An 8422-nucleotide genomic window follows, 5' to 3' on the forward strand; every position below is an offset into this window, starting at 1 on the left:
AGTTTTGCCAGTTCAAGTTCGTGGTTGCGGCTTCTCTCTCGGTCCGCTAGCTCTTCGGGGGACAGGTTCCCCTCTGGCCCGTTGTTTCTCGCCGGGATGCTTTGTGGTTCATGGGCAGAGTCTCCTTCCGTTTGGGTCGGGGGCGCCCCCGTCTCGACCCAGGTTTTCAATACTTTCTGGAAGTCTTCCTTTGTGCTTAATCCGGTGGTAGCGATGCCAAGGTCTTTGCAAAACTGTTTTAATTCTCTATGTGTGTAATAGTCCAATTGATCCACCCTACTTTTCAGGAACAGTGTCCTTTTTGTGATATTAGAGCTTATTTCGGTACCTGCGGCACCCAGGGAGGTTTCTCCTTCCATCTCTGTTTGGTAGTGTGTCAGTCGTTTACTGCACGCTCTCTTTCGGTGTCGGCTCGGATCCCGTCGTCTGCCACCAAATGTTGGAAAGGCGTTCGCCGGAGGGGGGTTCGATGCCCGTCTTGCCCATCCCTTTGACCCACCTCTCCCACGTAGGCCGACCTAGGCGCGCTCACCCTGATATACACTACGAACAGAGTGACACCACACGTATTCTTTGTAGGACGATAGGTTCTTTTATCAATGATTTTCAAGGGATCTTTATGATCCAAGATGCAAGTAGTACAGCAGTGGCACAAAGTACCACAAATCGGTCGTGGGGAATGGGTGTAGCGGGACAGTCTTTCAAGATAGTGTCTCTGCGAAATACCCTGCGGATAGCTCACAATCCTCGAGCTGGAGGGTGTCGATTCTCTGGGCGATCTCTTACCGAGTCGTCCTCAAGGGGAGCGCCGCGAGTCTCTCAGCAGGCACAGGTGGTCGGAGTTCGGGAGCCGCGATTCCGTCAGCAAGGCTCAGATGGTTCAATAGCTGGGGGGCCGCGAGTCACTCAGCAGGCCCATGTGGTTCAGTGCTCGGGAGCCGCGACCTCGTCAGCAGGGCTCAGATGGTTCAATAGCAAGAGGCCACGAGTCACTCAGCAGGCCCAGGTGGTTCCGTGCTCGGGAGCCGCGACCTCGTCAGCAGGGCTCAGATGGTTCAGTAGCAAGAGGCCGCGAGTCACTCAGCAGGCCCAGGTGACTTCAGCGTTCAGGAGCCGCGACAGCGTCAGCAGGCTCGGATGGTTCCAGGTCTTCTCTGCCTTCGTTTCTCCGGCACCCCTTGTTATACTCCGCTTACTCTTTGAAGTCCGGGGTCCTCGCAGAGGGGGGACTGGGGTGACGGAGGGGGCTCGGCGGGATTTCCTGCCGCTCACTTCTTTGGTCTTTTCAGGTGGGTCTGGGAGGGCCCCCAGACGCTCAGCAGGGGAGGCGCCTGCTCCCCAAGGGCCTGGTGGCCGATCGAGTCTTCCCGGGGAAGGCGACCCGAGGTGTGACTGGGCTGGCGCCTTTGGGTCTGGCTCGAGGGTTCCCGCTCCCTCGGTCGGACATGCGTGGTAGGGTGTCGAGTCTGTCAGGGCTCTGGCCGGCCCTCGGATCTGGGTGGCTGGGGCGGCCGGAGTCGGAGATGTTGTGTCTTGAGGGTGGTTGCAGGTTGGCTGGATGATTGGGAGGGCAACGCCGTGAGGCCGGTCTCACAGATATTGTGCTGGGTAACTAAATACTTATAAGGTCCCAAAGGTGAGACCTATTGGCTATGCCAATGCTTGTTATATATCTCTTAACTTCTGCCATTCATAGGCACTGTAAATCATGGGTTTTACTACTATTCAGTGTAATGGTACTTATTTACCGACTTCCAAAGAATGGAAGGCTGAGTCTGGCATTCTAAGATTTAAGCTAGTGATGTGCTGATCACCACATGAGTAGTTGTGAACATTTAAGTCACTAAACCATCCTAACAGCTCTATATGGCGTTTCTGCCATGGGAATAAAGAAGTGATTTATCGACCAACCTATGTTCTTAATGAAGTACCATTCACTGCTACAGGGATATTAAATTAGACTACTTTAAAAGTTATGATTAACCGATTAAGTAACTGATTAGGAGCATTTGGGTGACAATGCAGGAATGAAATATGAATACAGATGAGGCATGACAAAGGTTGGGTACATAATCAGCTGGGGCCCTGAGTCTGGTACAGGGCATTCTAGAGTATGTTGCTGGGACTATGAAATATGTGGTCGACTTATCACTTAATCGAGGGTCAAGTATGATAAATGAACATCTTGCCAGTGGGAAAAAAACTCTTTCAACCATTCGCTCCCATCTTAATGAGAAGCTGGAGCAGCCATTAAAGAGGACCTGTGGATAGGTGGCCACCATAGCAGCAGCTGGGCTAATCCAGGTGTGTAGGATGGATTCTCTTTGCAGGCCATGCATAATAATATAACCTTGCGCCTGACACCTACATACATAGTTTCCATTTATCTATATATATCTATATCTATATATTTATATCTATATATACTAATTATGAAATAGCTTGTCTGTAAAGGACCCATCTGTAAATGGAATGGAAGTTAACATAGCTTGGTTTAGGTGGGCTCCATCTTCTCCTCAGGTTATCATCATTCACAAATGTCTGGCACTGATGAGATGTTTAGGTGCTATTCAGAAGCAACTGGAATGATGGTATTTTTATTTGCTTGCTTTTATAGCTTTTTACTTTGTGGTTAAAACATCTGTTCGATGTGCAGGTGTTCTACCTCTGGGGCTGATGGGCTATGATGAAAAATTCTGGATCGGTGTTTAGTTACTACGCAAAGGTGTGCAATTTATGCTTGGAGTTCTTTACACTTCTCCTGAGCTAACGCCCTTCCTAAAGAGGCTATTTTTAGGTTTCGCCTGCACAACGCTTGTGCTGTGCTTGCAAAATCCCTTTCGTTTAAAAATAATAATCTTTAAGGGTCTTAGAGCCTCCCCATTACTGACCTTTACTTACCATTGGCTGGCTCCCCTGTGGCTTGCATCTCACTTTACTTACTATTGGCTGGCTCCCACGTGGCTCCTACGTCACTTTTGTTTCCTTGCTTACAATTGATCAGCCACTCCTCCTTGCCTCCGTGTTTCTCCTGGGATTCAAGTCTTCGTCCTGCGATGGAGCCAGGACCAAGCACTGCTCATGGTGTACAATGTCCTTCCACTGTAGGCTCCTGCAGTGCAGGTACTCTTTTTTGTTTTCTTCTTTCCAACATGGACTCATACTGAATACATGTTGCTTCAATCCCTCTCCTTCGCCCCCGCTAAAAGTTAAAATAAAAGCGCTATGGCGCACATAATGCTGGTCGCAACATAGTCGTTTTTTTGTTGTTCGTTTTTTAACTGTGAGCCATGTTTTTTAAAGACAGAGGCGACCGGAAGGGGAGGCAATAGTCAGCTGCCCCTCCCTAGGCAATAGTCAGCTGCCCCCTCCCTAGGCAATAGTCAGCTGCCCCCTCCCTAGGCAATAGTCAGCTGCCCCCTCCCTAATGGTAGTACCCTAGACAACTACTTAGTCTTCTCACACAGCTTTGGGGTGGGCTCTGGTTCATGGCTTTAGTTTTATTGACTACAGGGTGTTAGTGACTTTTTCAGTCAATCCACAGTGGTGTTTCTTTGCCCCAAAGGCATTGGTGACTCCTTGCATGTTGCACCTTCATGTCTTTTAGTAACGTATTTTGTCTCCTTTGTACAGATGTTCATTAGCAGTGTTACAACGCCTGTGTCACGTGAGTAGTAAAACTTCAGTAGTGCATGTATGGAAGGATGCTATTGGTTGAAGAGACATCAGTTAATGCTGAGATTTGGGGTTGTGCATGGGGCTGGAGAGTGTGGTCCAGACTTGGCACTGTACGCAAAAGAATGGGAGACAAGAGTTGCTAGTAACATATCCAAACTGGTAAATGTTCACTACACAATATAACATGACACTGATGCCCTTCATCTTGCTATGACCCAGAAAACTAGCGAATTCATTCTAAAATGAAATATGCAATGCTTAATTTGAGCAGGTGATTTCTGGTGCTCGGCACTGGCACTTAATTGTCAACCATGGCACATATGGCAGTCTGCCACATGATGGCTCTGTTTGTCCAATTAAGAGATGAGCACCACCACAGTTATTTATTCATTACATATACTTTAAAATGACTGATACCTTACGCCCACACCATTTCTATTGCTTTGAGGGCCTGGAATCATCTGCCTCGTCACGCTTGTAGGGGTGGGATGGGTAGTAGTTGTATTGGCGGCGCTGGCAGGGGCATTGGGGGTGCCAGCTGCTGTGGCGTCCTGTCGAGGTCCCTGGCACTTATTTCTGTACAAATGACCCACTGTTTACATGAAGTACCAATGATCCCTGTGTAAACAATCGTGGGCTGACAATCATGAGAGACTACATTTCAGAAACCTGGCACCAATCCAAAATGTAGACTGAGTCCAATCCATTCTGTGCTGTGTTGCTGCTTTCTAGTAGAGCGCGTAGCAGTAAGATTTGCTCAATTACATGCTACGAAAACATTTTGCATCGGAAGGGTTTGTGGAACCATTGCTAAACCTATATATTAGATGTACTAATTCTGAATTCTTTTGTGTTTGTCTTAGAGTGTTTAAAAAGGAGATAAAGCAATCCCTGTCCATACATCACATTGTTTAAAAAAGCCCTTGATTTAGCAACTTGTTTAAAGTTGCACGTAGCAGAAACTAAAAGTGATGTGCCTTAAACTTTAAAAGGTGTAATATGTAGGGAGCTACTGACGTGTGAGGAAGTGCAGGAGAGGTGGAACTTTGCACGAACTGACGATTACAGAATCAGTGAACTTCTTCACTGGGCGTCTTAGGGTTGGTGAGGGGCAAGGAGACACAAGGGTAAAACTCCACTGGAGACCGCAATCCGTAATATCAGACATTGGCCCAACCATCAATATGGGTACACCAGTGGCTGGGAGGTTGGCCTAGGCAGGGAAATACCATCAGACACATGGAATACAGTTTGGAAAAGAGCCGTCACATCCTCCATCTGCACACCCACAGACAGAGAATGCCCATACGCTCCTCACGAGGTGGTACCTCACCCCAAAGTGGCTGTCAGATTCCATCGGGGAAGACACTGACGAGGCATACGTCCGTGACTGGAACTACAAATCCCATGATTCCATGCGATGATCACGTCGATGACGTCATCACGCTTCCGGAAGGGCGTTACTTATTCTCCGCAGAGGGAGCAGCGGGTGCCGGTTACTCTTCCCTTGAGAATTGCTCTACTTCTTATCTCCCTGGAGAGTCTTCAGCACATAAGGAAGATACGGAGCGTTGGTACTTGATCTCTTTACGCTGTTCGTTATCAATATTCTGAGACGTATCAGAACATTTGAGTTCATTATTTTAGAGTATAAAAGCTTCACAACTGTGGATCTGTCCTGCATTGAAGGAGCATCGCATTTCAGGCACTATATGTTCACATGCCCATGCCTGGGGCCCTCTTTGTAGCCCATGCCTGGGGCCCTCTTTGTAGCCGATGCCTGGGGTCCTCTTTGTAGCCGATGCCTGGGGCCCTCTTTGTAGCCTATGCCTGGGGCCCTCTTTGTAGCCGATGCCTGGGGCCCTCTTTGTAGCCCATGCCTGGGGCCCTCTTTGTAGCCGATGCCTGGGGCCCTCTTTGTAGCCGATGCCTGGGGCCCTCTTTGTAGCCCATGCCTGGGGCCCTCTTTGTAGCCCATGCCTGGGGCCCTCTTTGTAGCCCATGCCTGGGGCCCTCTTTGTAGCCCATGCCTGGGGCCCTCTTTGTAGCCGATGCCTGGGGCCCTCTTTGTAGCCCATGCCTGGGGCCCTCTTTGTAGCCCATGCCTGGGGCCCTCTTTGTAGCCCATGCCTGGGGCCCTCTTTGTAGCCCATGCCTGGGGCCCTCTTTGTAGCCCATGCCTGGGGCCCTCTTTGTAGCCTATGCCTGGGGCCCTCTTTGTAGCCCATGCCTGGGGCCCTCTTTGTAGCCTATGCCTGGGGCCCTCTTTGTAGCCGATGCCTGGGGCCCTCTTTGTAGCCGATGCCTGGGGCCCTCTTTGTAGCCTATGCCTGGGGCCCTCTTTGTAGCCCATGCCTGGGGCCCTCTTTGGATTGTTTTGCTACAGGGGGACATGATATTACTCAAGTCAGCTCTGCACCCCTGTAAGGCCCCGTGCAGCATATCTTCGGGTAGGTTACAAGAGAGCTTGAAGAGAGGTACGGGTGAATCAGTGCATTCGTGTTGTTAACCTGTTGTTTTCATATCCTTAGATATGTACAGCGACATGATAACCACTATATGCCGACTAGAAAACGAAGGCATTTGTCTTTACAGGTATATAGACAGGGTGCTAAGCATCCGTAGACTTATAGTAGATTCCAGGTTGTGTGTAATTACCGTGCATTGCCTGATTGTTATTTGTCTTGCAGGTCTCCCTCCCCGCTGTCCCCATCCTTCCCTTCCCCCGCTTGATCACTCCATGGAGTCTGTATACTAAATCCGACCGTGGTGGTATCGAGAGGTGGACCATAACGAGCAACATACGACCCTAAGGATCCACGGCTGCGACAGTGGCTTTACGTGATGTTCAGCAGCCCCAAGACTTGTTGGAAAAATTGGGGTGAGGGGGCCACCTTATATCACATGTGGTGGTTCTACACCCACGTTCAGCCTATTGGTCCACCATCATCAGTAACATCAGGGCAATAGAAGGGATTACTCTCCCATCACAACCTTCAACACTATTACTAGGTGACCCCAGGGTGACCAATGTATACCCGCTAACAACTCCAAGGGGTAAACTCATTGCTCACCTACTGGTGGCGGTCCGTAGGCTCTTGTACAATTTTGGAAATAGTCCACCACACCGCCCCGTCTGTATCGTGGGGCAAGGTGTGGTCCATTGACGCACTCGAGAGGCTCGAGTGGATACATTCGAGGCTACCTGGCTTCCATTTACAACTTATTTGTAATGTGATAGACAATTGGCAACAGGCCCTGGTCAAGTGCCGGAACTGCTTTGCAAAGCTGGTGTTCATGTTATGGATTCCATCTCCGGCGCCACCTCCATGGCAGACAACTCGCCCTGATTTCTATGTTAAGCTTGCCCCTGCCAGCTGTTCTTTGTATTATCGAAAGCATAGTGTGTGATGTAAGTTTAAGGATGACATTTGGTGCACACTGTTACTGTATATTGACATAAAATCATAAATAAAGTGGTTAAAAAATGTAGAACATGTATTTTTTTTCCATTTGTATTTTCAAGAAGCAAATGCTTGTTTCATAGCAAAAAAATTGTCCAAATTGAGTTGCTTAGGGTTTTTTCCCCCTTTTCATCACTTGCATGTTTCTGTACTATGGCTGCTGGGTTGTTAACCCCCTGTTTATAATTTTTAATATGGCTGATGGTTTAAGGTTTCGTTTTTTTGTGACTAGTTTAATAAATGATATAGTATAACTTTTTGTTTAGCACTGTGTTTAAATTGTTGATGGTAGCTCCCTGAAGTCTCCTCCAACGGCACCCGAGGGAAGCCGTATGTGCGCAGTGAGGGCCGGAGTAAAATACCCTCTTCAGCTGGCAATGTCCTTTGCCAGAGGTATCCTTCCATGCAATGCTCCTCGGCCATTATCCAATATGACGCATTTCTAAACAAAATGAAACACGGCCCACTTTGTCTCGAATCGAGTACTCTAGTGCCTTAATGCTTTCGAACACACTGCGGGGCCATACACGTGGTAGTAAAGCATGATACAAAGGCGTAAAACATCAACTACAGTGGCGTAGCAACGACACTTGAGAGGACCCCCTGCAAAGTACCTGGAGGCCCCTCCCTGCCCAGCACCTACCACTTTGGTCCCAGGCTGGGGGGTGGCCTTGAGCTCAGGCCCCTGGGACCTCCGGGCTGCGGTGGGGGGGGGTGGCCTGGAGCTCAGGACCCTGGGACCCCCGGGCTGCGGTGGGGGTGGCCTGGAGCTCAGGCCCCCGGGACCTCCGGGCTGGGGTGGGGGGGGGTGGCCTGGAGCTCAGGCCCCTGGGACCCTGGGCTGCGGTGGGGGGGTGGCCTTGAGCTCAGGCCCCTGGGACCCCCGGGCTGCGGTGGAGGGGGGGGGGGTGGCCTGGAGCTCAGGCCCCTGGGACCCCCAGGCTGCGGTGGCTAGTGTTACCTCTGGTGCTTGGAGTTGGACTGAAATCAAAAACCAAATCTCGTTGATGTTTTAATATCAGCCCATCAAGTGAATCTGGAGAGGTTGGAAGAGGATTGGGGATCCATTTTGAAGACGGGGCCAAACAGTTACTTTTACACTGCTATTCTCCTAATTTATTGCCTAAAAATCTTAGCTGTACTCACAACTCTAAACAAAAACTCGTGAAAGACTTCATTTCCTGGGTGTTCAGTAAAATACCACCAGGGGAGATGCGCTACGGTAGGTGGGAGGTGGCAAGAGGGAACCTACAGTGATGGTCCCCAGTCTCTAGATACAG

The 8422-nt window shown here is 49.6% G+C and overlaps 1 long non-coding RNA gene across 1 annotated transcript; it reads left to right on the plus strand.

Moving 5' to 3' along the window:
* The first annotated feature begins 5124 nt into the window (after positions 1-5124).
* LOC146859593 (uncharacterized) lies at positions 5125-7199 on the plus strand. Its single transcript, XR_014979038.1, has 3 exons — positions 5125-5252; positions 6210-6273; positions 6369-7199. It is a non-coding gene; the product is annotated as an uncharacterized LOC146859593 (long non-coding RNA).
* Positions 7200-8422: the final 1223 nt, after the last annotated feature.

Source organism: Triturus cristatus, chromosome 3_1, assembly GCF_964204655.1.
Source record: "Triturus cristatus chromosome 3_1, aTriCri1.1, whole genome shotgun sequence".
Taxonomy (NCBI): Eukaryota; Metazoa; Chordata; class Amphibia; order Caudata; family Salamandridae; genus Triturus; species Triturus cristatus.